Consider the following 24,754-nt stretch of genomic DNA (forward strand, 5'->3'; position numbering starts at 1 on the left):
AGACTAGATATGTATGTAATTTAGGATTTTATTTTAAATGATAACATTGCAAGGACTGTGACTTTTAATGAACATATGTGATTTTTACAGGAACATCTGAAATATTTCTTAGGGATACTTAGCCCTTATTCATTCACTCAATTCCAATATGTATTAGATGCTTGGCAATACAGTAGCACTAAACATAAAAAGATGAGAAAGCCAATTTCTCATCCTCAAAGTCTAAAGAAGAAGATTTACCCAAACTTATGAAACAATGAGGAATAAGGAGATAGCGATATATACCCTATTGTAATGAAGGCATGGCAGTAGGGCACTTAAGCAATTGTATTGGTCAGTGAAAACCTCCTAGTGTAGGAAACATCTGAGCTACATTTATTCATTCAATTATTCAAAATATTAAGAAATGTTGGTTGAAGGTCACTATACTCCAGGCAATGTATAGTGCTCTTACGTTAATAATGTAACATAACGTCAATAACGTAACGTAATGTAAATAAAAGGGAAAAAGGTGCTCTTACGTTACCAACATTTCATTCTCATGGGAATAAACAGAGAATTACACAAACAAGTAAGTATATGCCAAGCAGTGATGAATTCCAAGAAGAAAATTAAAGCATGGTAAGAAAGCTAGAATGTGACAAGGGTGAGGGGAATATATGGATTTACATTTTCAAAGATCTCTCTGACTGCCAGAAGAGATGAGACATAAGGAGGGCAAAGGAATAGTGGGAAGCAGGGTGAATAATGCCCACTGATCTCAAACGAGCCATGACTGCTGCAAATGGCTTGCACTACGGTGGCAGTGGCAGTTGTGATGAAATCCTAAGAAGTGATTTGCTCTTGGAAAAAAAAGTGTTAGTAGAGTTGACAGGAATTGGTGACAGATTGATAACAAATACAAGAAGAAGAAAAGAGTCAAGAATTCGGATCCTGGGCTCAAGTAACTGAGCAGCTAGAAAAAGGTTGCCTATACTGAGATGGGAAGACTACAGAAAAAGTGGACTTGAAGATATGGGTGGACTGAAATTGGATGTTTAGTTTTGACAGATTAAATTGGAAAATCTGTCACTCATACAAAAGTGACAGTGGTAGGAGAGGGCCACCGCAAGCAATTTTGTTATTGCAGTGAACATTGTAAGGTACAGAGGTCTAAGAGAAGAGTTGGAGAAGTTGGTGGTGAATCCAGATTATAAAAGACTGATTAACATGGTGTTTATTTTATATTAAGGAGCTTGGGTTCCATTCTATATGTGGTGTGATACTGCTGCAGCCTTTGTGATACTGAGTTCGCACAGATAGGTATGTAAGAAGGTTACCTGATGGTGCGCAGAGGCTGGGCAAGGCCACAAGAGGGAATAGGAGATCAACATTGCAAGCTGTGGATGAGAGCTGAAGAAATCTGAATCAGAACCATGATCATAATGATAAGAAGGAAATTGATCCAAGATATATCAAAGATCAGACAAAGGGAGAAGGGAGTAATTTGAATACCATTACCTCTTCCTTGGTTGATTTGTATGTCACAAGAAGTTTAGATGGAAAAAATACCTAAAGTACAAGTGGCTTAAGGAGAAGATAATTGGTTCACTTTCAGGGCATTTAGAGTTTGAGGCATGTGACACCCAATCAGGTTAGGCAGTCCGGCAGGCAGTAGATACACGTCTGCAGTCATAAAAAGAAAACTGCTATGAATGTTAAATTTGGGTGTTGTCAGTATAATGGCAAAATTGAATCGATGAAAGTAGATGTGATTAACAGGCAGAGTAGATACAGCAAGAAGATGGTTCTCTGGGAAGCAGAAACATCTAAATACAGATAAAAGAAAATATTTTAGAAATGAGACCTAGAAAATTGTTGGAGAGATTTAAAAGGAACAAAGAAAGTGCAGTATCATAGAAGCCAAGTGGCTTGATTATTTCAAAAAGGCTAAAGAAGGTGAAAAAAGGCAAAAGGCACAATACAATTAGCAGGTAGAAAATCACAGAAGAGCAAGCTTCATTATTTAGATGGGAAGTAAAACTAGATTTAATTGAACTCGTGGAATATAAGTTAGCAGAGAGAATGACTGCAGGTCAGTGACATTTAAATCTCCTAGATATTGGAATTACTTATGCTATGGATGAAAATACAGATTCTAGATACCCATTCCACCCAAGTTATGGATTTGGTAGGACAAGTTATCTGAGTTTTTAAACAGCTCAACAGGTGGTTCTAATGAACACTAGGGCTTGGAGAGCTCTTTTTTAGGCTTTCTTTATTTATAAAGGCTTAGCAGGGGTTGTTAAAAATAAGTTGTGTGGAAAGGGGAGTTTTGAGGGAAGGTTTTTTTTCTTTTTCACTTTTCATTTCAGACCCATTTGGGGACTCAAAATGCTTATTTAGATCTTTAGGTTTTCAGTTTTGCATAGAAAAGGACTTCATAATTCCAAGAGAGATAAAACTAGAAATGGTAACACAATAGAAAAACTGACAACATGAGTTTGGATTGGATTTCCCACCAGTGCCAAAACTGAAAATATTGAACTGAACTAAATATCTTTACTTTTAAGATCGATGTTTAGTTTTTCCTATAAGCTTTTCCATTGTCTATTAGCATTTAATTAGTACGTTTAAAGACTTTGCTTAACTATCTAACAACAACAACAAGCATGTCAACTATATTTTTAGTGCAATGTCCTAGTTTGAGGATTATAAAATAATTGAGGAAGATAGTAAAATGTAGTTTAGTATCGTGTCATAGCTCTTGGTTTCATATGCCACTCTGTTCCATATCAACTGTGCCTGGTGTTTAGAAATAAGCAAATACATGCTAACTTAGTAAGTATTAACATATACTAATATTAATTTTAAGAGTATACTGAGGGGTTAGTTGGTCACCTGCGACTTTTACATTTTTAAGATTCTCTTTTAAAATATGTTTAGTTAAGGCAAAAATGTTTTAGAAGTTCTTGATTTGACTCTCCCATGAGTACCTCTAATTTAGCCAACAATAACTACTTTTTGAGATATCCTGCTCTTCATAGAGCGTGGAAGTCTTCACAGAGAATGCTTTTGTATTTGCTTATAGAGCAAGAGCCCACTTGGGACATGCTCACTTGGATCAATTTTTATGTTAGATTTCACTAGTGCCTTTTAAATTCTATGTGGTATATAATATGTGTCATACAAATCCATGGGCTGTGTAGGTTTGAGGTTTTGGTTTCTCATGGCAGATATCATTTTGACTTCCCTCCTTAATGAGAACCATTCTAGTTCACTGTGAGTAGAGTGCATTGGGGGCTTGTCTTGTTGCAAAAATTACTGTGCCAACTTCCCCTTTAAAGCAGGTTCAAAGAGCCTTCCTTTGTCCCAGCATGAACAATCAATCTCAGGGTCCTAGACTTTGGGGTCCCAGACTTTGGGGTCCCATTCCATGACTCAAAATCATTCCACCTTGCTGTCAAGATCTCATCAGAATTAATCCTAGGAACTATGCCCTGGATTTTAGTTCCTTTTTGTTTCTGATAACTGGGAATTTCCTTTATTTTCTTGTAAACTCAGCTCTATACTGAAATTTTCTTTGCTTTATTTTACTCACCATTGCTAAATTGTAGTAGTGAGAAAGTTTCTATCTATCTATTACCTAAATTGAATGTCTGGGTTTTATGGCTTTATGCATTGCAGACTTTCAATACAATTGCTGCAATTGATTCAGTGTCACAAAACAGTACTATCTTCTCTTTGCTCCCCTGACAAATAAGATGATTACTTAAGTGATATATTTCTATATCTGCAGGGCATAAAAACAGAAGAACTAATACAGGCAATGAAGCTCATTTTTCCTAACAGCAGTGCCATTAGTTAAAAAGGTATGAGAAAGGGGACTGCAACTGCATATTGGGTTCCCTGAAGTCCTTGAAAACAATTTCAATGAGTAATCTTTCTGCAGTTCATTTCAACATTCTTTAATGTAACTATAAGTTAGGAAATAACCATTCTTCTTTCCAATAACGTGCACATACATCAGAAGCTTTGGGCCCAAGGATTTGGAGACAACACAATGGATATAGCGTTTGAGTCTTTCATTAACCCAATTAATGATGCAGATTTCCCAAGGAGTCCATTTTCTTTATCCCTGGCAGTTATAAAAATGAAAAATCTAAAAATTAGAAGTGTCTCTATTTTTATGAAATGCTCAGTTTTATGGTTTATTTAAAAACTTTTCACTGACACGCTAATGGGCTATAGATTACCAAAATTCCTGACATTAATTTCTGATTATTACTATAATGTGACCTTTAATATTGCTTCTGCCAAATTACTATAATTAGGATTCGTTCATTATAAGAATATAACCTTTTAATTTATTTTAAATATATTTAAAATTTTATGTTTACAATTTGATATAATTTGGATTTACTTTTAATAAATACTTCTTAGTATTGCACATCATAAGCATGTTAATATTTACTAATGATATTTATTCCCATGATTCCATTTTTTATTGTGATTCCTTCCCTACTCCTTTGGTGAAGTTTCCAAAGTGAAGATATTTGACTTTTAAGTTACAACAAAAGCTGTAACATTTACAGAACATTTATAGCTGATGCTACCATTCTGGATTTTTTGAATTAATGACATCACAAAGGAAATTATAAAAAATTGTCTGATTAATTATCTAGTACTACCAGGCATAAGGGTATCCTACCAGAAATTAGTAGAAAGTATCTTTTTATATATTTATTTCTTACTTCCTTATGATAGACAATGCCACTGTTAGTCAGCCATATCAAGTACTCTTGAAAAGGCAGAAACTAAATTGTCCTTCTTCCCCACTATACCTTAGAAACAAATAAAATGCCTACCATATCATTACTCAACATCTTTGATAAAGAAATGAATAGTTAGGCTAAAATACACACACACACCCCTGTCTAATTTTAAGATCAAATGAATTTATTCACGTTAAGCTTCATTGAAAATTTTCAAAGATTTGTATGGTCATTTTTTGCCTTTGAAAATATGAGTCAAAGATCGTGTTTGCTGTTGGGATAAATCTAGACACTGAGAAATATATAAGCAATTTTAAGAATGTTATATACTGTCAATGAGCAGGTAAAGAGAAAAGGTCATTTTACAAAGTATACTATGAAGTATATTTGTGATCTACTCTTTTTGGTAAGTTGGATAGAATCTTGGAGGTTGAAGGACCATTAAATTTTAAGATAGTCCAATCTTTTCCTCATGTTAAGAGTCCCTTTAGATGGTCAGTCACACAGTTTCTCCTTGAACATGTTTACTGACTCTCTGCTGAAGAAGCTGATTTGGGCAGCCCAAACCATTAGAGGAATCATATATAAAGATCACATTTCTGTTTGGGGCTGCTAGATCTGGGATGAGAGCTGACATCAAGGCAAATAGGTATAAATCAACAAGTACTTAGTGATAAATTTGCTATATACAAGGTACTGTTGAGGGTGTTTAGGGAATATAAGGTAGGTCTGGAACAGGAACTAAATTGATAATTTACTATGAATCAGAAGCGCTACACATCTTTTTTTTCTCTTAGTTTTCTCACTCACACATTAGAAAGCAGCATCGTGAATAAGATCACAGACTTTGAAATGAGAAAGAGCAGGGTTTCAGACATGGCTGCCTGACATACTAGCTATGTCACTTCTGGGAGGACTATTTAACCTTATTAAAGTCTTAGTCTTCTCATTTGTAAAATGGAGTTAGTGGAAGAGACGGTATGCTAAATGAGATATAATATGTAAGGTTAGCACCCTAGAATTAAATGTAGTTATTATCAGTGTAATAAACTTCTTCAACATCATCTTCTTCAAAATCAAACGTTTAAGGCTTAGCCAGGTGAAGGACCTTTTGTGAAACTATGGTCAACAAGTGTCAAAGGAGAAATATGAATTTGCCTGTCTCACTCTAAGCCTATATTTTATTTTTATACTATACTGTCTCAATTACTGTATTCTAATCTTTCTGAAGGCCTGTTTCGGTGATCATAAAATGGATATAATGTCTGTATTACCTGGTTGTGCAGAAGATTATGTGAGTCACTTGGATAAGAGTGTTCAACTCTCCATAAGGATAGCTATTTTTGCTCAAGATAAATGACTTGTAGAATGCAGGATTTGGTACAGCATAGACCGACCTTTTGCCTTGTACAGTTAGATTTCGTTTCTACCAGTGTCAAACCTTTCACTGATAAAACACAACCAGAGGCAAGAATCCAGCAGAATAAAGCTATCTGACTGACACTTGGTTAATGCCCAAAGAATCAAGATGTCTTTAAAGGTATGGTGAAGAATGCAAGAAAGAACACTTGTCATGTTTTAAAAATGAAATTAACAATGCCAAGGCTGTATTATATTAAATTTCAGTTGTTTTGGTCAAACAAAGCAAAATACTAATTCTTTTTTTAAGTGTTTGAGGCATATATTTTCATTATATGAAATTTGAAAATTTGAATTTACGTCAAAAGTCAAAAGAAGCAGAGTCTGCTTCAAAATTATATGCCACCAAACAAAATAACATTTTTTGTGCATGCAATTCAAAACATCTTTAACAAAACAGAAGATAAAGAAAAGATTATTTATAGTAATCTGGCATTCTCTCATGGTCCCCAATTCAAACAGCTTTGAGCTAGTGGACTCTCAAGTGATTGCGCTAGCTGGGTGACAGGAACTATTTTTATTTTCTCTGTGGAAAGCCTCACACTATGGAGGACTTTTTGTCCCAGGAGCCCTGCGTCTGAATATAAACGTCACTGCTAACACTTTTCAAAATGCAACTTAAATTTCTTGCTTCACTAGGTAGTTTTAAAGTTACTTTTATTGAATCATAAACTCCATCAGGTTGGGGACCAGAGTTTAGTCAACAGTGTGCAATAGGAGCGGCACAAGTTCAATTTAGGATGGGCACTGTGCACTGAAAGTATGCACATGTGGCTGTGCATTCACTGGTAAAAGCCTGGGATCTCAGCTTTTAATCAACAGCAAGATTGTGCCAGGGATAATGACTTTGATGTGTTGATCAAAACTGTACTGGAAAGCTTTGTTTAAAGAAAAGCCATTCGTGAGGAATCACCGGAAGACTGTAGCTTATCCATTCTGTAAGACTGAGTTAATCCAAAATTCTACCCCTGGATTAAATCAGAACATTACAGGGTTCCATAACAATAATGACAATGATAACACAGTGAAGGCTTGTTTGAGGTCACGTTCCTGGAAGCGGAGTTTGAGAAGCAGAATCTTCTGAAAGTAATTTACTGAGGGATTGTTCCCCAAAGAGAACACTGGAAAAGTGTTTTAGGAAAACACTTTTAGGAAAAGTGACAGGAAAAGCTAAGCAAGGACGTGGGCCCTGCCATAGATTAGTTTAAGAGCTCGTGTGGGGTCGGGGGCACCAACAGCACTGCAGAACTGGACCCACTAAGAGACAGAGGGAGTCTGCCTTTAGGACCACCCTCTCCTACCATGTGTGAGTTGGTTATTGGCTGTGACTGCAGGAAGTGGGGTGCAGTGAGGCAGGGCACAATTTCCAGGTGAGGTGACTGTCTTTGGGCTAAGGAAAATCAACTATGCAAAATGAAAAGGATGTGTCCTGTTGGCATAGAGGGCAATCATAAAAAAAACACAGCGTATCTGAAATCCAGGAGTTCTATAGAATAAAAGCATTGCTATTGCTTGATTACAAACACAGATACGTACTCTGAATTTCTTTTGCTTTAGGATTTACAGAGTTTCCTTAATATTTAACCAGGAAAACCCTGAAGATTTTCATTAACCAGAACTTTCGGAAATCAACAGAAACCCACAAGATGATGATAAGAAAGGCTTAACCTCGGAAAATATACCAGAGGGAGGAAAATGGAAATCTTGGTTAGTCAAATAAGATTTTCACATTTTATTGTTTTATTTACTAAAATATTACTTTTATCCAAAGTGCATTTGTATACAACTAAAATTATTCAATTTTAATTTAGTTCTGAATTAAAAGCAAAAATTAACCATAAGGTAAATATTCAAAAAAAAACATTTTTTATTGACAACATGAATTTTTTTAAGTCTTTACTTCTTTAGTTTCCTACTATGCAAATTTTATGGGGTAAATTTGAAGTTTTATTGCAGGATGCAGAAATACATGAGTTTTATAAATTATTCCCGTTAGGTAGGCGAGTCACAAAGGACAAAATCCTCTAGAGTTGTGATTTGCCTAAATTTTACACGTTAAATGCGGAGCTTTGATTGCCTATTGGTTACATTTATCATACAGGTGCAGTTGAGAATCTTCAGATAAGATAAATTATTATCAGAAGATTGCTTGCCCCTCAACTTCTTCTTAAACTCAATGTAATTTTTCATAAATATTCTTTGTGCTTTCACAGCTTAACTAATGTTCATTAATCCTTCATGCAAATATTTAATGAAGGTAATTTATTTGTCACATTTCCATGCACCACACAGAAATAGTGGATATTGTCTATTTATCAAGGGACAGTGAAATAGCTTATTTCCTGCTCTAGGGGTTTATCCTGATGGCTCACTTGCTTCAGAAAAAAATTCCTAATCATAAAATATATATTCATCTCTGTTAAGACTTATTCACTGTAATAAATCTTCAAATAGCATTAAAGTTTGCGTAAACTTCTTTTTAGTTGAGTTCTTTAAAAAATATAAAAGTTGGTATGAGTTATAACAAAAATTATATATGATTTATAACACATTTTATTTTGCAAGGGAATTTGTTGTTAAGATTCAGTTTTAAATTTTTACAATTATGTTTATTTCTTAGTATTCAACTGCTTTATTTAAAAAGTCATCAAGAAAGTAATCAAATTATCAAAATATACTGATACAGTAGATATTATGATAGAGTCCAGTATTAGTAGGAGGTTTTCAGCAACCAAATAAACATAAAAAGAATGTCTTGAAATAAATGGATATATATAAACTAATTGAGTTTCCATTATTTTGAACCTAGTATTTATTGCCCATCAGAGATGTATAGCAGGCATATACTATGGAAATTAAAGTTACTATGGAAATAAAAGGTTTGAATTGAACTTCAAGTCAGTAATTTTCCATTTTCCCCATTTTTCTTTTTATTTATTTGCCTAGAAGTTTTCTAGACTTCAGTTTCCTAAACTGATTTCCCTCAGTCAGTTCTCATGCTGTATTAATCTCTAAAACTTTTTCTAATTCCAGGATCCAGAAGGGAATTACTTCTGAACAGCCAAACTTAATTCAGATTTCTTTGTTGAATATCGATTGCTCAGATGTGTTTTGTGTATTCCTTCCAAGTTTGGGCTTTGTGATGCATTTTCCACCCTGAGCCTCTGCTTCAATTCTGTTAGTTAATGAGCAGTTTTGGTGATTGACTCAGTGATATTTTCCAGAATCACTAGACTTCTAGGAACTATAGTAGCTGAAGTGAAAATACTATAATTTTCTTGCAACACAGGAGAGATAACAATATTATGGCTTCAGAAATAATGGAAGTGTGCATCTGTAGGCACTACTGCAGATTTCTAGAATATAAACAAGCTGTTAAATGATACATTTACGTAAGAACCGCTAATTTAGAAGCTGACTATTAAAGGTGAAAATAAGGAATTCTGATTTATAGGAGTTATTTTAAGAAACTGTGACTACATACAAACAACTGAAACAGAAATCAAGGATATCAGGACATATCATATCAGACAATGGAGAGTGGAAAGATATTTTCTTTAATCCTGTGACTTCTCTTTATTTATAGGGGAAGGAAAAGCTTGAAACACCAGTGTTATTAATATGGTTCCTATCATAGTAGAGTGAAATGAAAACGAGTATTAACTATGCAGCCTTCTATTCCACCTGGGACCTCTACATCATTCTGTGCAATAACTGGGCCACGTGGGACTCAACTGAGTGAGCACACGGTAAGGTAACGGAAGGCAGTCCTATGGGGAAAGCAACGAACTTTATAGCAATGCAAAGTCGTGTTTGAATCTTTGTACCATCACCTAGCAGCTTTACAGTCTTCCACTAGTTACTTAACCTCTTCACATCCATTTCCTCATCTGTAAAATGAGCATAACAAAACCTACTCATAGAACTGTGTGAGAGTTTTTGGGAAAAATGTTCACATAACTAAAAATACTAAAAAATGGTCATTATTTAGTAAATAATAAATATGTACGTATTTCCACACATGTATACATATACATTTTCAGCTATGCTTACCCTCTCTGCAGAATCAACCTAGCAGTCACTCTGAAAAACACAGCCTCATTTAAAATACAACATGTAGCAGAAAGGTGTTTGACTTTGAATGCCAGTGATATATAAAAAATGCTGTTCTTTCTTGATAGGGTAGTTCCCAAAACTATACATATGTCCCCTATAATGCTATTTACCTCAACTACATGTATTCCCACCTTCCTTCTGTTCAGTTACATGTGTGGACACAAGTCAAGCGCAGGCACTGTCTTCTGGAAGAAAATTAACCTATTTTGAAACTCTGTAGTACATAGTATTACCTTCTGTCCTGTTATACCTGGGACAGCAACAATTTGTGCCTGTGGCTCAGAAAGATTATCAACAGTGCTTCTTTCACTATCAAAAATGTTCTGGTTTGTATAACAAATTATATTGTCTCCCTTCTCAACTATAGGACACACTCCTCTGGTTCTATTTCCTATGTGGATATATAGGAATATATACAATTATATGTAACATGTATATATACATATATTACATAGTCATCTAGACTAGGTACTATGTTATATACTTACTGTAAAAACGTGCTATCCATTTTTAAAATTAAATCATTTAGATAAATTTATTGGAGCTTTATAAAGAATGTCATTTTATCACTAAAGATAGTTGGGAATATCTTGAATTGCTCCAAAGTACGAGTAGGTGTCAGTACTCTGGTTGTCTAAGGTAGTGTCAAACTCACTACAGAGTTGAGAAAGCACTTTATAAGCCTCTCTCTGAAGATGAATGCAGAGTGTTTGGTTGCTTCACCATCAGCTAAATAAGCTGTCTTCTTCTTCACACTATTTCTTCCTGCGTGGCTTCCTGGCTTTCTTTCCAATTTCAACTAGTGCTATTTGTTTCCTCAATCCAGCCCAGTCAGACTGACTTTCCTGCCACTGTTATGTTTTCAACTTATGACGATAAATTAGTTTTTCCCTTAGCCTGAAGCATTCTTCTCCCAGACACCCATACGACTCGCTATTTCACTTTTCTTCAGGTTTCTCCTCAACATAATCTTCTGTGAGCTCTATCTACCCTGGCCAGCTTTCCTAAAACAGCACTATCAATATTCTGTATACATACACCTTTTTTTTTTTTTTTTTAAACATTGGCAGGCACTGGGACTCGAACCGGGGTCCTCTGGCATGGCAGGCGAGCATTCTTGCCTGCTGAGCCACCGTGGCCTGCCCTGTACACATATACTTTTAACAAACAAATACTTCATATTGGTCACCTTCTGCACCGAAGTGTGATTCTTTAGAACAGAAACCTTGTCTGTCGATCTTGTTTACCACCAGAACCCTCCCTATTGTGGAAAGTGACAGGCACACAATAACTGTTGAGCGAGAAAGAGAGAATGGAAACAGACAATGAAAATGTTCCCTACTATATGTCAGAACCAGTGTTTTAGACATTAAGATATTGTGTAAATTCTTCCTAATTGTAAAGTAATAAACAAAATACTTAAAATAGTTTATCTGGAAGTTTTTCCAGATCTCCTTGGGATGTATGTGTTATGTTTTATATGTAGATAGGATATAATAATATAGGACTTGAACAAATACCAATATTTTAAGCATTTGGCTCGATTTTATAGGAATTTCAGCCAATTAGAATGGCATAAAGCAAACAGAATTTATATAAGCAACAATATGTTCATTACTTGATTTCACAAATGTTGCTTTCACAAATGTTGCATGAAGAGGAACAGAAAATGAAAGAACTTGGAATGATGAGTCAGGAGATTCTATAAGCACAATTTTAAGTTATATTTAATTCTAAAATACTGGTTTCAAATTTGCGGTGGGTTTGAATAAAAACCATGTCATCTTTGTTTGGGATTCATTAGTTCTCTTGCTTTCAGACCAACATTTGGGGATTTTGCTGCCTTGTACCATTTTTTCATTATTATCACTTTTAACTCATCCTGAGCATTTACTTTAATTACAAAGAAATGTCTTCAAAATGGGTGCTTTTATCTTGGGAAAAAGCATGTACTTTCCAGTGGTAGATCTTTGCCGTAGAGTGGCAACAACACAGCACTGATTTTATTAGCTCTCTAATGAAATCTTCGTATGGAATTGCCACAATTTTAAAACATGGCATGATATGCTGTGCTTTTCAAGTGTACGAGCACTCTCACCTACAGCAATATTTCCATCAACGATTGCATAAGGGGGTAAAAGTGAAAATGCGTATACAGAAGGTAACCAAGGAGAGACTAGTAATGTTGACCTTGCTGTACTAGTCACCAAAATGAATACTTTATGATTAGATAATACAGTAGTATCTTTATGAGAACACTAGGGTGCTGGGCTATCTGGGGCCATTCAAATTTTAATAATTCTGGAATACCATACTCCTCTTTGCTCATCTCCTATGCCTTTCTTAGCTAACTTGACTTTAGTCAAACAGTTGTTCATTAGTTTGTTCAGTATTTTCATTTCTGAGAAGGAGCGCTCTCCAGGAATAGTTATTTAGTGGATCCAAAAGCTAAAGAGTTCAATTTGTACGTTTATGGATATAAAATATTATCTTAATACAGTATGCCTCCTATTATCTGGATCAAGCTTTTCCAACTTTGACATTATTGAAATTTTGGGCTGGATAATTCCTGGTTGGGAGGTGGCTGCCTGTGCACTGTAGGATGTTTAGCAGCATTCCTGGGTCCTCTGCCCACTAGATGCCAGCAACACCGTCCTCCATTCTGCAGAGATGACAACCAAAAACTGCTGAATGCTCCCTGGGAGGAAAATCACCCCTGGTTGAGAATCACTGATATAGATTAATCCAGAAATGTTACATTCTGGTTTACCAACTTTTTAAGTTATTTAGTGATTAGTGTATTTATTTTTTGGGGGGGGTGGGGGGCACATGGTCTGGGAATCGAACCTGGGTCTCCTGCATGGAAAGCGGGTATTCTACCATTGAACCACCCAGGCACCCTAATTTCAAATACAAATATGTAGATGAAATCTAGCTGCTTTAATTTCACTTTTGCTTTTATTTTTAAGGGCAGGGTAGAATACCTCTTCCACTAACATACACAGTAGACAGTCAATACAGTTTGTATTCAATTGAACTAGGACTTGCTCATATATTTACAGCAGTGGGATATAGTGAATCTAATTTTGCTCTGATTGAACAAATCAAAATACATCTTAATATTTTGATAGTGTTATAGATCACAATCTTCTTATTAATAGTTAAGTACTTAAAAAGTTTTATCAATTATTGGGTTGAATATACATGGACACAATTCTACAACACACTCTCTTAACTGTTGTTTCTCTCTTTCTCATTTAATAGAGTATAAGGTGTGGATTCAGATGTTTGAGCTGCTCGATGGGTTGATTCCAGATAAATAATTTACCTTACAATCATATAGATTTATAATTAAAGTCATGAAATTAAAAAATATATTTCATTTTCTTCTTTTTGCAATCATTTTGACATTACTTTTTCACAATTTTTAAAGACTAAAATACATATTTCCTGAGATTTGTTGGTTGTATTAAAAATGAAGCTCATCTAAATTAATTCACGATCATGGACATAAAATGAAAATTTATAGTAGACATGAAGAAGAAGCAACATGCGTAAGTATTTAAGGCACTTAAGATCTGAGCTAAATAGAGAAGACATTAGTTTCTTCTATTGTTTGAGAAACTTTCAGATTATTAAATCACTGTTCTAAGTTATTTTACTGACATGACTTTTAAGAATCCATATTATTTGCTTATTTTTAGAATATAGGACCTAGTCTAGAAACAATGGATGGTGGGTAGAATAGCTTGGTATAATACAATTTACTCTGGGCAAAACTACACAAAGCTCAGTGTTTACAAAGAATAATAAAATATGAAAACTCAATATCTAGAGAGTAACACCAACTAGATACTAACTCAGATACAAAACAGACCACGAAAGCTTTCAGTTAGTTTTCTAGGTTTTAATTTTTCAAATGCTGCCTTCATAACTTAATATCTACATAGCCTTGGGCAAGTAACAAATGTTCCTGAGTAATTTTTGCCCTGTTTTGAAAATGGACATACACTCTCCTTCATATTATTGTGTAAAAATTAAATAGCGATGACATTGATGCTTGGTGCATGGTGCCTAGCAAGCATTAACTAAATGGAACTCTATTAAAAATTTTAGAATATCCTTTATCTAAAGAAGATTTTTTGAGACAGAATTAATCTATAAATGAGGACAAAAACTGAAGGTTATCTTAACTCAATTGGCAGTGAATTAATAACCTATTTTTCTGCATCTGACTTGGCTTAAAATAATTTAAGGCTATTACTTGCTTCTATCACTTCCTACCTTGATTCCCCAAGGAAATACAAGATCCTATTACTCCAAGAAATAAAATCTCTTATATGTCACATAGTAATTGTTTTAGTACCTGTAATACAATAAGCACTTAAACTATGCGGGGGAATTGTGCTAGCCATTCTCAATAATATGTAATAATTTGATGGGTTATCTCAATTTTATAGAATTGAAACTAAGGATTGGTAACATTAGTTTTTCCCATTCAACACAGAGAGCAAGCTGCATAGGTAGATTACAGTAACAATCCTAGGAGGTAACAGGGAAGACTGCTGATACAGGAGCCATGTGACCTACATGCCTGAAGATTTGGAAACTGTAACTTTTAGCCCAGATCCCATCCTTTCCCCTTTTAAATCACTCAAAACCTGAATTCTTGTGTGGATTTCTTTTGCTGGATTCCTTTCTTCGGAAGAAAAACAATGTTTATTTCTGAAATTTTAAAGGCTTTTGTGCCCAGTTGCATTTATACTACCCAGAAAGGGAAAGCAGGACTCTATGCCTATAATAGGCTTTTGAAAGTCTTAATTTTATTAAAAGCCAGGAAAATGGTGTGTGTTTTCAATGCAGGCTAACCCCCCTAGGGTGTACTGCTGTCTGGTTCAATTTCTAGTTTAAAGACATCTTATCAGTTGAACTTCACACTGAAGCTATGCAGTCTTTAGGAGCATTCTTGTTCCATAGGAGTAGTGCTGCTATTTTAATATTTTCCCATCTTCCTGATCTGTTTGTCAAGCTTCAAGTTGCAATTGTGCACAAACTCAGAAAGAACATCTCGTCATAAGGGAAAAGCAAAGTTCTCAAGTACGTTAAAAAAAAATGGCTCCTAGTTTTCCCTTATCTTTCCCCCTACTGTCTTTTTCTTATATCTAATATGGAGCCCCTGAAATGGCACCCACAGTGATCCCTGTTGACATAACCTGGACTGCAGCCCGGGAACACATACCCCCTAAGCACAGCCCTGTCAGTGCTGCCTGTTTTGTCTTCATCGAGTACTGTGCTAATTGGGTGAGGTCAGCCAGTTTTCTCTCTCTAGACTTTCATCCTCCTCAAGGGAAAGAACTGTTCCAATGAATGATCCACCATGTCTAAGGGCACTCATTTTCGATGCTTGTTAACTTAATGCCTCTTAGCAATATATAAGAAAAGCATAAGAGAGCATATTTACATCACTGACCTCCAGAGCAGCTTTGCAGAGCAATCCGGGACTGCAGCTCTTAGCAGCTCACTTGTCCTGTCCCCACAACACATGGGCATATTCTAATTAAGTCACACTGCTTATTATTTTGTTAGGGGTCTAAAGGAATTCTGCTTAACAAGGTGTAAAATAAAAAAAACAACACCCATTTGAACAGCTATCTTAAATATATAAATAAATTTAGAAAGACAATTTAATTAAGTAAAGAACTTTTTTCTCCCAATTTCCTTTCAGTGTTCTCATTCGCAAAATAAAATAATACTTAGACCTATTTTTATATTTTATTTTTATTGTTGAATACTAACTTGATTACCCCATGAATGAGCTCATTTCAGTGCCATGTGGTAAGGATTCTATAAACAGTTTTTTGTTTTTGCTGGTTTCTTAATGAAAGAATAGGTTTCTAACACATATTTTTGCCTTATCTGTGCTTAATATTTAAGGAAAACCCCGTATTTCAGACAATGGCTTTCCGACCTACCCAAGACTGTTTTACATGTTTATATGTTCAGACAAATAGTGACAGCAGCACTTGACATTTTATTTTCTCCATATTCTTAATCAAATCGGACTGCTTGATTCCCAGGGTCAATTATCTTACATATGCCCTGACACTTGCTGGGATGCAAACAGATCAGCCATCTAGAGAGAGAAAAGGTTATAATATTTGATATTGTTTGGATATTTTTATAAGGTCCATATATAACCATTTCATTTTTATGGGGACCTCTGGATGCCTTCTTATCTAGTTCAAAAATGCTAAGCACTCAACAACAGGCAGTGTCCCTTTGCAAAAAGGAAAAAAGTTGAGGCCATTTGGAGGATATGTTGGCTAATGTTTGCCTAGTTCCTATTATGCTTTTGAATAGAAAGAAAAGAAAGAAAACTATATGTAGTCTTCGAATTTTACTAAATTGAAACATCTGAAAGAAAACTAACTGATGTTTGCTTAGGCTACATTTTAATTGTATTTTAAGTGCATCAGTCAGTGGGCAGGCAGATGTTTCTCTCTGCACCCCTGCTATTTATCATCCTTTGGTAAGGAGATATTTCTTCTGCATGTCTTCAGCAGGAGGTAAGAATAATGATTGTGCCTTCTGAACATCGAAGAGAGACTAAAGCTGTGAAGTCAAAGTTCTTCTACTTTGTAAAATCTCTATCTTGAAATAGATTTGATATAAAGTATAGGAATCTGGTAGGACAAAATGAAACTAGAGTAGGGGAGTCAGAACACATATAAGGAGGAGACAATAAATGCCCTTTACAAAAGCACAAGAGAACTGGTTTCTGTGGAGGCAGGATAAAAGATGGGGCTGGGTATACAACCATTTTCTCTGTTCCATACAAACTTCTTCTACAGATGACTATCTTGAAGCCCAACAATTTCAAGTTCAGAGGTTTGGCAAAACATAATAATGAACAGAGTGCGAGTGGGCTAAGAAGAACTAACGCAAGTAGGGCTTCACAACAAATGCACAAGTGACAAGACTCCGAGGTCAGTTTACACCGTTGCAGTCTTTTTGGAGGACATTTGATAATACCTATCAACATCCTTAACACTGATTCTTTGACACAGAAATTTCCATGTCTAGGGATTTCGTCTAAAGAAATAATTAAGAATGCCTGTAGATACCTAGAAAATTAATGTTTATTGCAAAGTTGTTTCCAAAATAGTAAATACTAAAATTAGCAAGTATCTAACATCAGGATAGAGTTAAATATGTTCTTTTTTCTGGAACACTGTGCAGTCATTAAGGTAAAAGTGAAGACTAATAATTTGATTCAGAATAACATTTCCAATATATTGCTAATTGAAAAAAAAAATCCTTAATCCCCTAAGGCATGCATTTTATATAATTAATTAACTTTTCTTTGTTTTTGGAATGGCACTAACTATGTGCCATCCTTTGGACAATTGAGAAAAGACAGCCACTCAAATCATTTTCTTTAGGGTTTACCTCTCTAATGAGAAGTGAAACCCTGGCTGAGAAAGGCTCTATTGAATTTACTAATTCCAGGTGATCTTTTAATAGACTCAAGTCTATTAGGCTGTGATTGACTTATTAGTCTCTTTATATCTTTTAAAAGAAATAGAAAGATACAGATACAGAAATAAATACACACACATGTAAGGATAGCGATGAATTGGAGAGGTATTTCACCCTTTTGTGGTTGTGGTGCTTTTGCAATATAAAATTTTGTATTGTTTCAGGACTAATAATGCTAATATTCTAGTTTATTTTTCTATTTCATCATGGATTATCATCAATTCTGTTTGAGCTGATGTATTTATAAAAATTATTTCCCCCTTTAAAGAAATGGAGGTAGGTGGAAACGAGATCTTAATAATTTAGATAATATTTATATGGGGCAAATATAACAAAAATATGATTGCTTATATCATGTGTGAAGTATATTCTATTATAAACTTGAAATTTTCCCAATTGGCAGTGATATTTAAATTCAGAGGTGATCCTATGAAGATGTATAAAATCTTGTTAAAATTTCAAATGAATATGCCCAGAGACTTCATAGATAAAGCCAAGTACCCGAGGTTAATAAAAACCACAAGAAAGAGAAAAATAACATAACTGTTGTTGTTTGATATCAACACTAGTCCTTCTCTATTTGCTCTTATTTTCATAGAAACTGAAGGAATCTTAACTATGAAAGGAAAAACAATGTGTATGTTATGGAGACCCCATACTTGGAGAGAAGAAAAACACATATCTAATTTTGACAGGAGACAAATAACAGATCCTGGTATTAAAATTATGAATGAATTCTTAAGCCCAGAATGACAGCAAAGAAGAGATGTGATTTCCATATATCGCCACAGATCTAAACTTTGAAAGCAAGTTACATTCATAGAGAAAATAAAGGCTGTATGTACTTCTGTTGCATGAAAATTTAAAAAGATGCATATACTTCTTTACTCAAAGATCTATACTGGAACATTCATTGTGCTTTTGGTGATTTGCATTTTTATGTACCCTAGAAAAAAACATGTTCTTAAACTTAATCCATTCCTGTGGGTATGAACCAGTTAGAAGTAGGACTTTTTGATGAGGTTACTTCAGATAAGCTGTGGTTCACCTCAATCAGGGTGGGTCTTCATCTATTACTAGAGACCTTTATAAATGGAGCATAATTCAGACCGGGAGAGAGAAAGTCACAGAACACCCAGAAGTTGAATATCAATGGAACCAAGAAGAAATGGGGGAGACCAGGGGATGCCACCATGTGTCTTGCCATATGACAATTTAAAGGCCAAGAACTGTCAGCGACTAGCCCCAGAACATCACAGTCTTCAGGGAGAAAACATCACCTTGATGATGCCTTGACTTGGACTTTTCCCTAACCTCAAAATCATGAGAAAATAAATTCCCATTGTCTAATATGATCCATTTCATGGTATTTGCTTGAGCAGCCAAGGAAACTAAAACAGACTTCAGTACCAGGAGAGTGAGGTGCTGCTACTGCAAATACCAAAAAATGTGGAAATGGCTTTGGAATTGGGTAATGGGTAGAGGTTAGAAGAATTATGAGAGCTCAAAAATGAGTCAGAGCTGTAGAGAAGGTCTGTATCATCTTAGAGAATACATAACCTATCACGAACAGAATGTTGCTAAAAATATTGGTGTTATAGGTAGTTCCAGTGATGCCTTAGAAGGAAGTGATAAATGTGTTACTGGAAACTGGAGCAAAGGCAATCTTTGCTTTAAAGTGGCAGAAAATTTAACTAATTTGAGTCCTGATGTCAGATGAAAGGCAGAATTTGAAAGTGATGAATGTGGATACTTAGCTGAGGGGACTTTCAAGCTAAGTGTGGACGATGCAGTTTGGTTTTTCCTTGCAGCTTATGGTGAAATGAGAGAGAGCAGATCCACTGTCAGGCTGGACTAAAAGGGACAGACAAGAGACAAATTGAAAGAAGAATGACTTCCAGAGGAGAACCATGGAAGCTGAGTTCTAGACTGAAGATATCCATGGGCCAAGAGGGCAGGTCTAACGAGTTATGTAGAAAGGGTGGGTACATCCCAGCACTTGCAGGGGGTGGGCCTTCCACTCCACTGTTTAGAGAGAGCACTGCCAACCCCATGCTCAGAGATGGTAGGACACGTGAGAACTTTATTGTGGTGGTGGAAATGTTCTATGTCATTATTTTGGTAGTTTTGAAATTATGCTTTTTTCCCTCACAATTCACTGAATCCTATACTTAAAATTGATAATGTTCATTAAGTATTAATTATACTTCAATAAGGCTAGTTAATAAAGAATCTGTTTAATAAGCAACACAATAAAACAGAATTAATGAATCAAACATTAATTATTCCATTAAGATCATTAATTGGTATTCCTAAAGGAAAATATTTCTATTTCTACTTTCCTATAGTAAATTTTAAATTAAATGTGATTAACTGTATCACTATTTTCCTCAAAATATAATATTAACAAATCATAGTATTATCTTCTGAGAAATCTAGATAGAGCTATTTAAAAAAGGATTGTTGGACCAGACATATTAGTTGATTTAATATTAGCAGCATTTTTTGAGTGTCTGATACATCCAAAGCTATGTTAGAAGACATAGAAAAGATACAGAGATGCAAGGACTGCCTCAACAGCCTACGTCAAGTAGAAAAGATGTCAAAAACGATGATTATACTGTGCTGTGTGCAATAGGAATTAGACACGAGAGGAATCTTGTTTGTAGGCACTCAGGAATGCTGTGGCAGGGGGAATAAGTAGCTGTTTCTTACTTAGCTGATTGCATGAAGATATAATGAAGTAGTACCATCACTCAATCAATAAATCATTGAGTATCAACAATCCAGCAGGCACTGTTAAGCACTTTATATAGAGTATCTTGTTAAATCTTTTTACCTACTATTCAGATATGGAATTTTGAAAACAAGGAATTAATGTAAGGAGAATCCAAACTATTTCTGCAAGGTCACACTATGGTAAGTAGCAGAGTTGGATCTTTCTTATCCCAGAGCTTGATGTGCTATATTGTTTTAAGGTATATACATTAAAGAATGGGTCACGTCTCAACAGATGGGGATAAGAGATGGGGAAGCATTCTTGAGACAGGAAACAGCATGATCAAAAGGTAGGCAAGCAGGAAAAAAGAACTCATATTTTGAGGTAACGTGTCATATAAATAGACGCTTAGATTTTTTCTATAATTCAGTGGCAAACGATAAGGGAGTTTTTTAAAATGTGTGTGGGTTTAAGGAACTTGAAATTAATGTAAAAGCTGATGGGGAGCATTTGGAGGTTTCTGTGGTGTTGAATTCATACTGATTTTTTTTTCATAATATGGCTACAGGTAGGACTAGTTTAGTTTGGACTTAGTTTAGATTTCTTCTTGCTTTCAGGTTTAGATAAATCACTCAATTTCTAAAATTTCTAAATTTCTAAAAATAATAGGGAAAATTCCATATGCTCACAAATACGCTCCCTTAATTTATTAGTTTCAAGCTCAGACCTCAGTTTTCCTTGATAATTCTATTTCCATGTTTGGTTTCCTTTCCTGTTCTTACCAGTGACTGACTGTAATTACTCAGTCTTCACTTTCGGTTGCATTCGACATTGTTGAACACTATATCTATGCAGAAATTCTCTTCCATTTTCTTAGGACATCACTCTTTGTTGCTTTTTTCTCCACTAATATCAAGGAGTCCCCCTCTGCTAGAGTTACCTATTCATTTGCCCCTAGTATAATTCACTTCTGTGGTTTCATTGTTGTCTCTCTTTCCTTATGTTTTTTTGCTTTGCTGCTTATCTAAATATCGGGCGACCCCAACATTCATATCTCAAAACCTCGCTTCCTTTCTAAGCTTCTGAATTATGTTAGTCTAATTCTTTCAGTGTGTTCCAGAAGTACCTTAAAATTATCATGTTCAAAAACAAAATTTACGGTTACTCTTTCTCTCTTTCTGCCTTTTGTATACCATATCTGAGCTGATGATCACTTAGTCATGCAAGAAAGGAATTTTAGCGACATACATTTTATCTGTTCAGGGGTAGGGGACCTACTGTGTGCCTGACACTGAGCTAGGAACACTGAAGAAAATACTTCCAGTCTCTTTCCATTGAAATACCCTTCCCGTACATTGCTGCTTGAAGTACATTTCTAAGTCTCATTTATTATTGTCCCTTTCCAAACTGTTCTGTGAATTTATTTTTTAAGGAGGTGCTATCCACACTTCTTCACATTTTTTATTTTTACGGTCTTACCACTTCCTGAGGGTTCGCAAGCACTCAGAGCTCCTGCCAGGCACTCAGATCTGCCAGTTCTAGAAATGTCTTATACACGCAAGCTTTCTTTCCTCCTTCTCCAAATTGAATGTAATCAGAATATACAAGGCCTTTCGTTTTCCTCTTTTCCCTTTCGTGCGATACCAAGTGGAACAAATACAGTGTGATAATTAGCATGATAACATAAGTGCCATTTTGTAGGGCGGTTTGTACATGGACTTTGGGAGAGAGAAATTTTATGTTTTCTTGGGTTGCAAGATAGGATGGTAGGTGGTTTCTCTTCTTCCAACACTCCTCCCTTCTAACCCTAAGCAATTCAAATGAGAAAGTGTCTGTAGTGAGTAAAATACAGCCAATGTATATAGAAAAACAGGAGCTAAGATAACAAGAACCTTGATTGAATTCTTCCAGTTTCTAGAACTTCTCAGGCTTGGAGTAATACAGTCCCTATGTGGTTTAAGCTTAAACTATTTTGTGTTGGGTTTCCTCAGTTAAATGTCCTAAATTTCCTCAGCCAAAATGTCCTAAATAATGTATTTTTTATCCTTGCCCTCGCTCAAACATAGATGTTTTAAGTGGAACGAGCCATTAAGAATTAGGGGGGAAAACATCCTTATCAAGACGGCCTCTTTAAAAAGATAGCTCCAGGAAGAGAATTTGGTTCTTATCAGGGGCCAGCAAACTATGGGCCATAAGCCAAATCTAATTAACTGTTTCTGCATGACCTGTGAACTCAGATGCATTTTCTATTTTTATATGGCTGAAGGAAATTCAAAAGATGAATCATATCTCATGACGTATGAAAACTACATTAAATTCAAATGTCCGTGTCCATAAAGTAAGTTTTACTGTGATACAGCCACTCTCATTCATTTATGCATTATCTGTGGCCATTTTCACATTACCACGGAAGAGTTGAGTAGCTGTTACAGACCATATGGCCCACAAAACCTAAAATATTTACTATTTAGCTCTTGACAGAAAATGTCAGCTGACCCCTGATTGAGAGGAATTTAACTTTGATTAAATCATCCTTAGTTATTAAGTGGGCCAAATGCAACGTGGGCAAAAGTAGAAAGATTTCTCAGAAAAGAAAGGAAAGAACTGGACTCTGGCAGCGAGGACTCTATTTTCCTGAGCTAATCCATCCCCATTACACATCAGGATGTGCTATTTATTCTGAAAATAAAGAAAAGTGACTTTTCTTTCTTCAAAGAAACAGGATTGCTGTCTGCTTATCTCAAAGATGTGCTGTACTACTTAAATATCTGAGAAGAAATATGGGAAAATAATAACAAAATAACTATTTAAAAGTATTAGGCAGGTTCAGGGGTCTATTCCCAATTTTGAAAGGCAGAACCTGAGGCTAAGAGAAGTTTTAGTATTTGCCCTCTAAATCAATATTCTAGTAATTGTCAGGACTCACATTCAACTATCTGATTCCATTATATCTTTTTTTTTTTACCTGCTGCCCTTTTTGAGTCGGGGTCACTGGGTAAATATTATTTCTTTAGTACATCATAGCATTTGAGAGGAGAGGAGTATTCTTTTTTTTTTTTTTCCCAGAACATGTAAAGCCTTTTAATTTATAAGCTCATTAATTCAATTTAACTTGGCTGTGTTTTGCCACACTAATTAGACTGGTTGTTTGACTGACTGCCTGGCTGAAACCAAATGAAAGTTGAGATTCACATCAACACAAAATAAAACACCACTTTTCCCAGGTGTGAGCCAGTAACCAAAGGAGTGAGCAGCTTGCTTGGTCTGTTATTTCCCACATTTTTCTGCCTTGAATATCTCATTAAGGGGGGAAAATAGATTTTAAAAGGAGTTGAGAATATATGGCCAAATTTTGTTAAATAGTCCTAAATAAATAAGCTAAAACTATCTTATGTAGCAATCCAAAACCAATATAAAAACTGAAAAAAAAACAAAGAGGGTTGTTACAATATTCAAAATCTTTTCCCTTCTGTTGTGTCTGAATATTCTAAAAGAAGTTTCAGGTTGAAGTGCTTGCTTTGTGATATTTAGCTTTCTGTGTTAAAATTTTGTTGGCTACAGTTTAAAAAACTAAACCCACTGAAGCACATCGAGTTTTCTTTCCAGTGACATCTACAGAATATGTCACAACAAAGTACAGCCTAGGCAAGAAAAGCCATTTTAAAACTGATTTGTGAGGATTTTAGAGTTTACAAATGTATCTGCCGGTAAAAACTAAGTTCAGATAAACTGTCAAGCAATCATGCTACAAATACTTCTTCAGACAGTACAATTTAGGTTGAAACAATCTTAGTCTGCCTAATTTGAAGGTATTAAAATTGCGTTATTTTTTACTCATTTAAGAAAACATGAATAAAAAATAATTCCTATTTTTCTCCATTATTTCATTGAATATATCTGTTTTCTCTGCTATTCTATCTGGTTTCTAAATAGTTACTGAAATAGAAACTTGAGCATGGTATTATTTTATCTGGTGAAATAGCACTTCTACATATTTTTGTTTATATACTTGATTTCACAGGGCTGAATTGAAATTCAGTCAACAATTTGGTCAACTCAATCAAAATAACTTGTAAAATTACTTATTTGGGTTGGTATAATAAATAGGGTGACCAGTTGCATCCATGACACCAAGTTGAATTCAACAAAATTTCAGAATGATGTGGTAGAAAGACCATATGATACAGTCAAAGGACATAAGGCTTGG

The 24,754-nt window shown here is 35.0% G+C and overlaps 1 protein-coding gene across 1 annotated transcript in view; it reads right to left on the reverse strand.

Annotated features, from left to right (window-relative positions):
• The window catches only part of CNTN5 (contactin 5), a 495,183-nt gene that overhangs the window by 350,124 nt on the left and 120,305 nt on the right, over positions 1 to 24,754 (reverse strand). The gene's annotated exons all lie outside the window — the stretch shown is intronic.

The sequence above is a fragment of the Tamandua tetradactyla genome, chromosome 8, assembly GCF_023851605.1.
Source record: "Tamandua tetradactyla isolate mTamTet1 chromosome 8, mTamTet1.pri, whole genome shotgun sequence".
In the NCBI taxonomy this organism is placed as follows: Eukaryota; Metazoa; Chordata; class Mammalia; order Pilosa; family Myrmecophagidae; genus Tamandua; species Tamandua tetradactyla.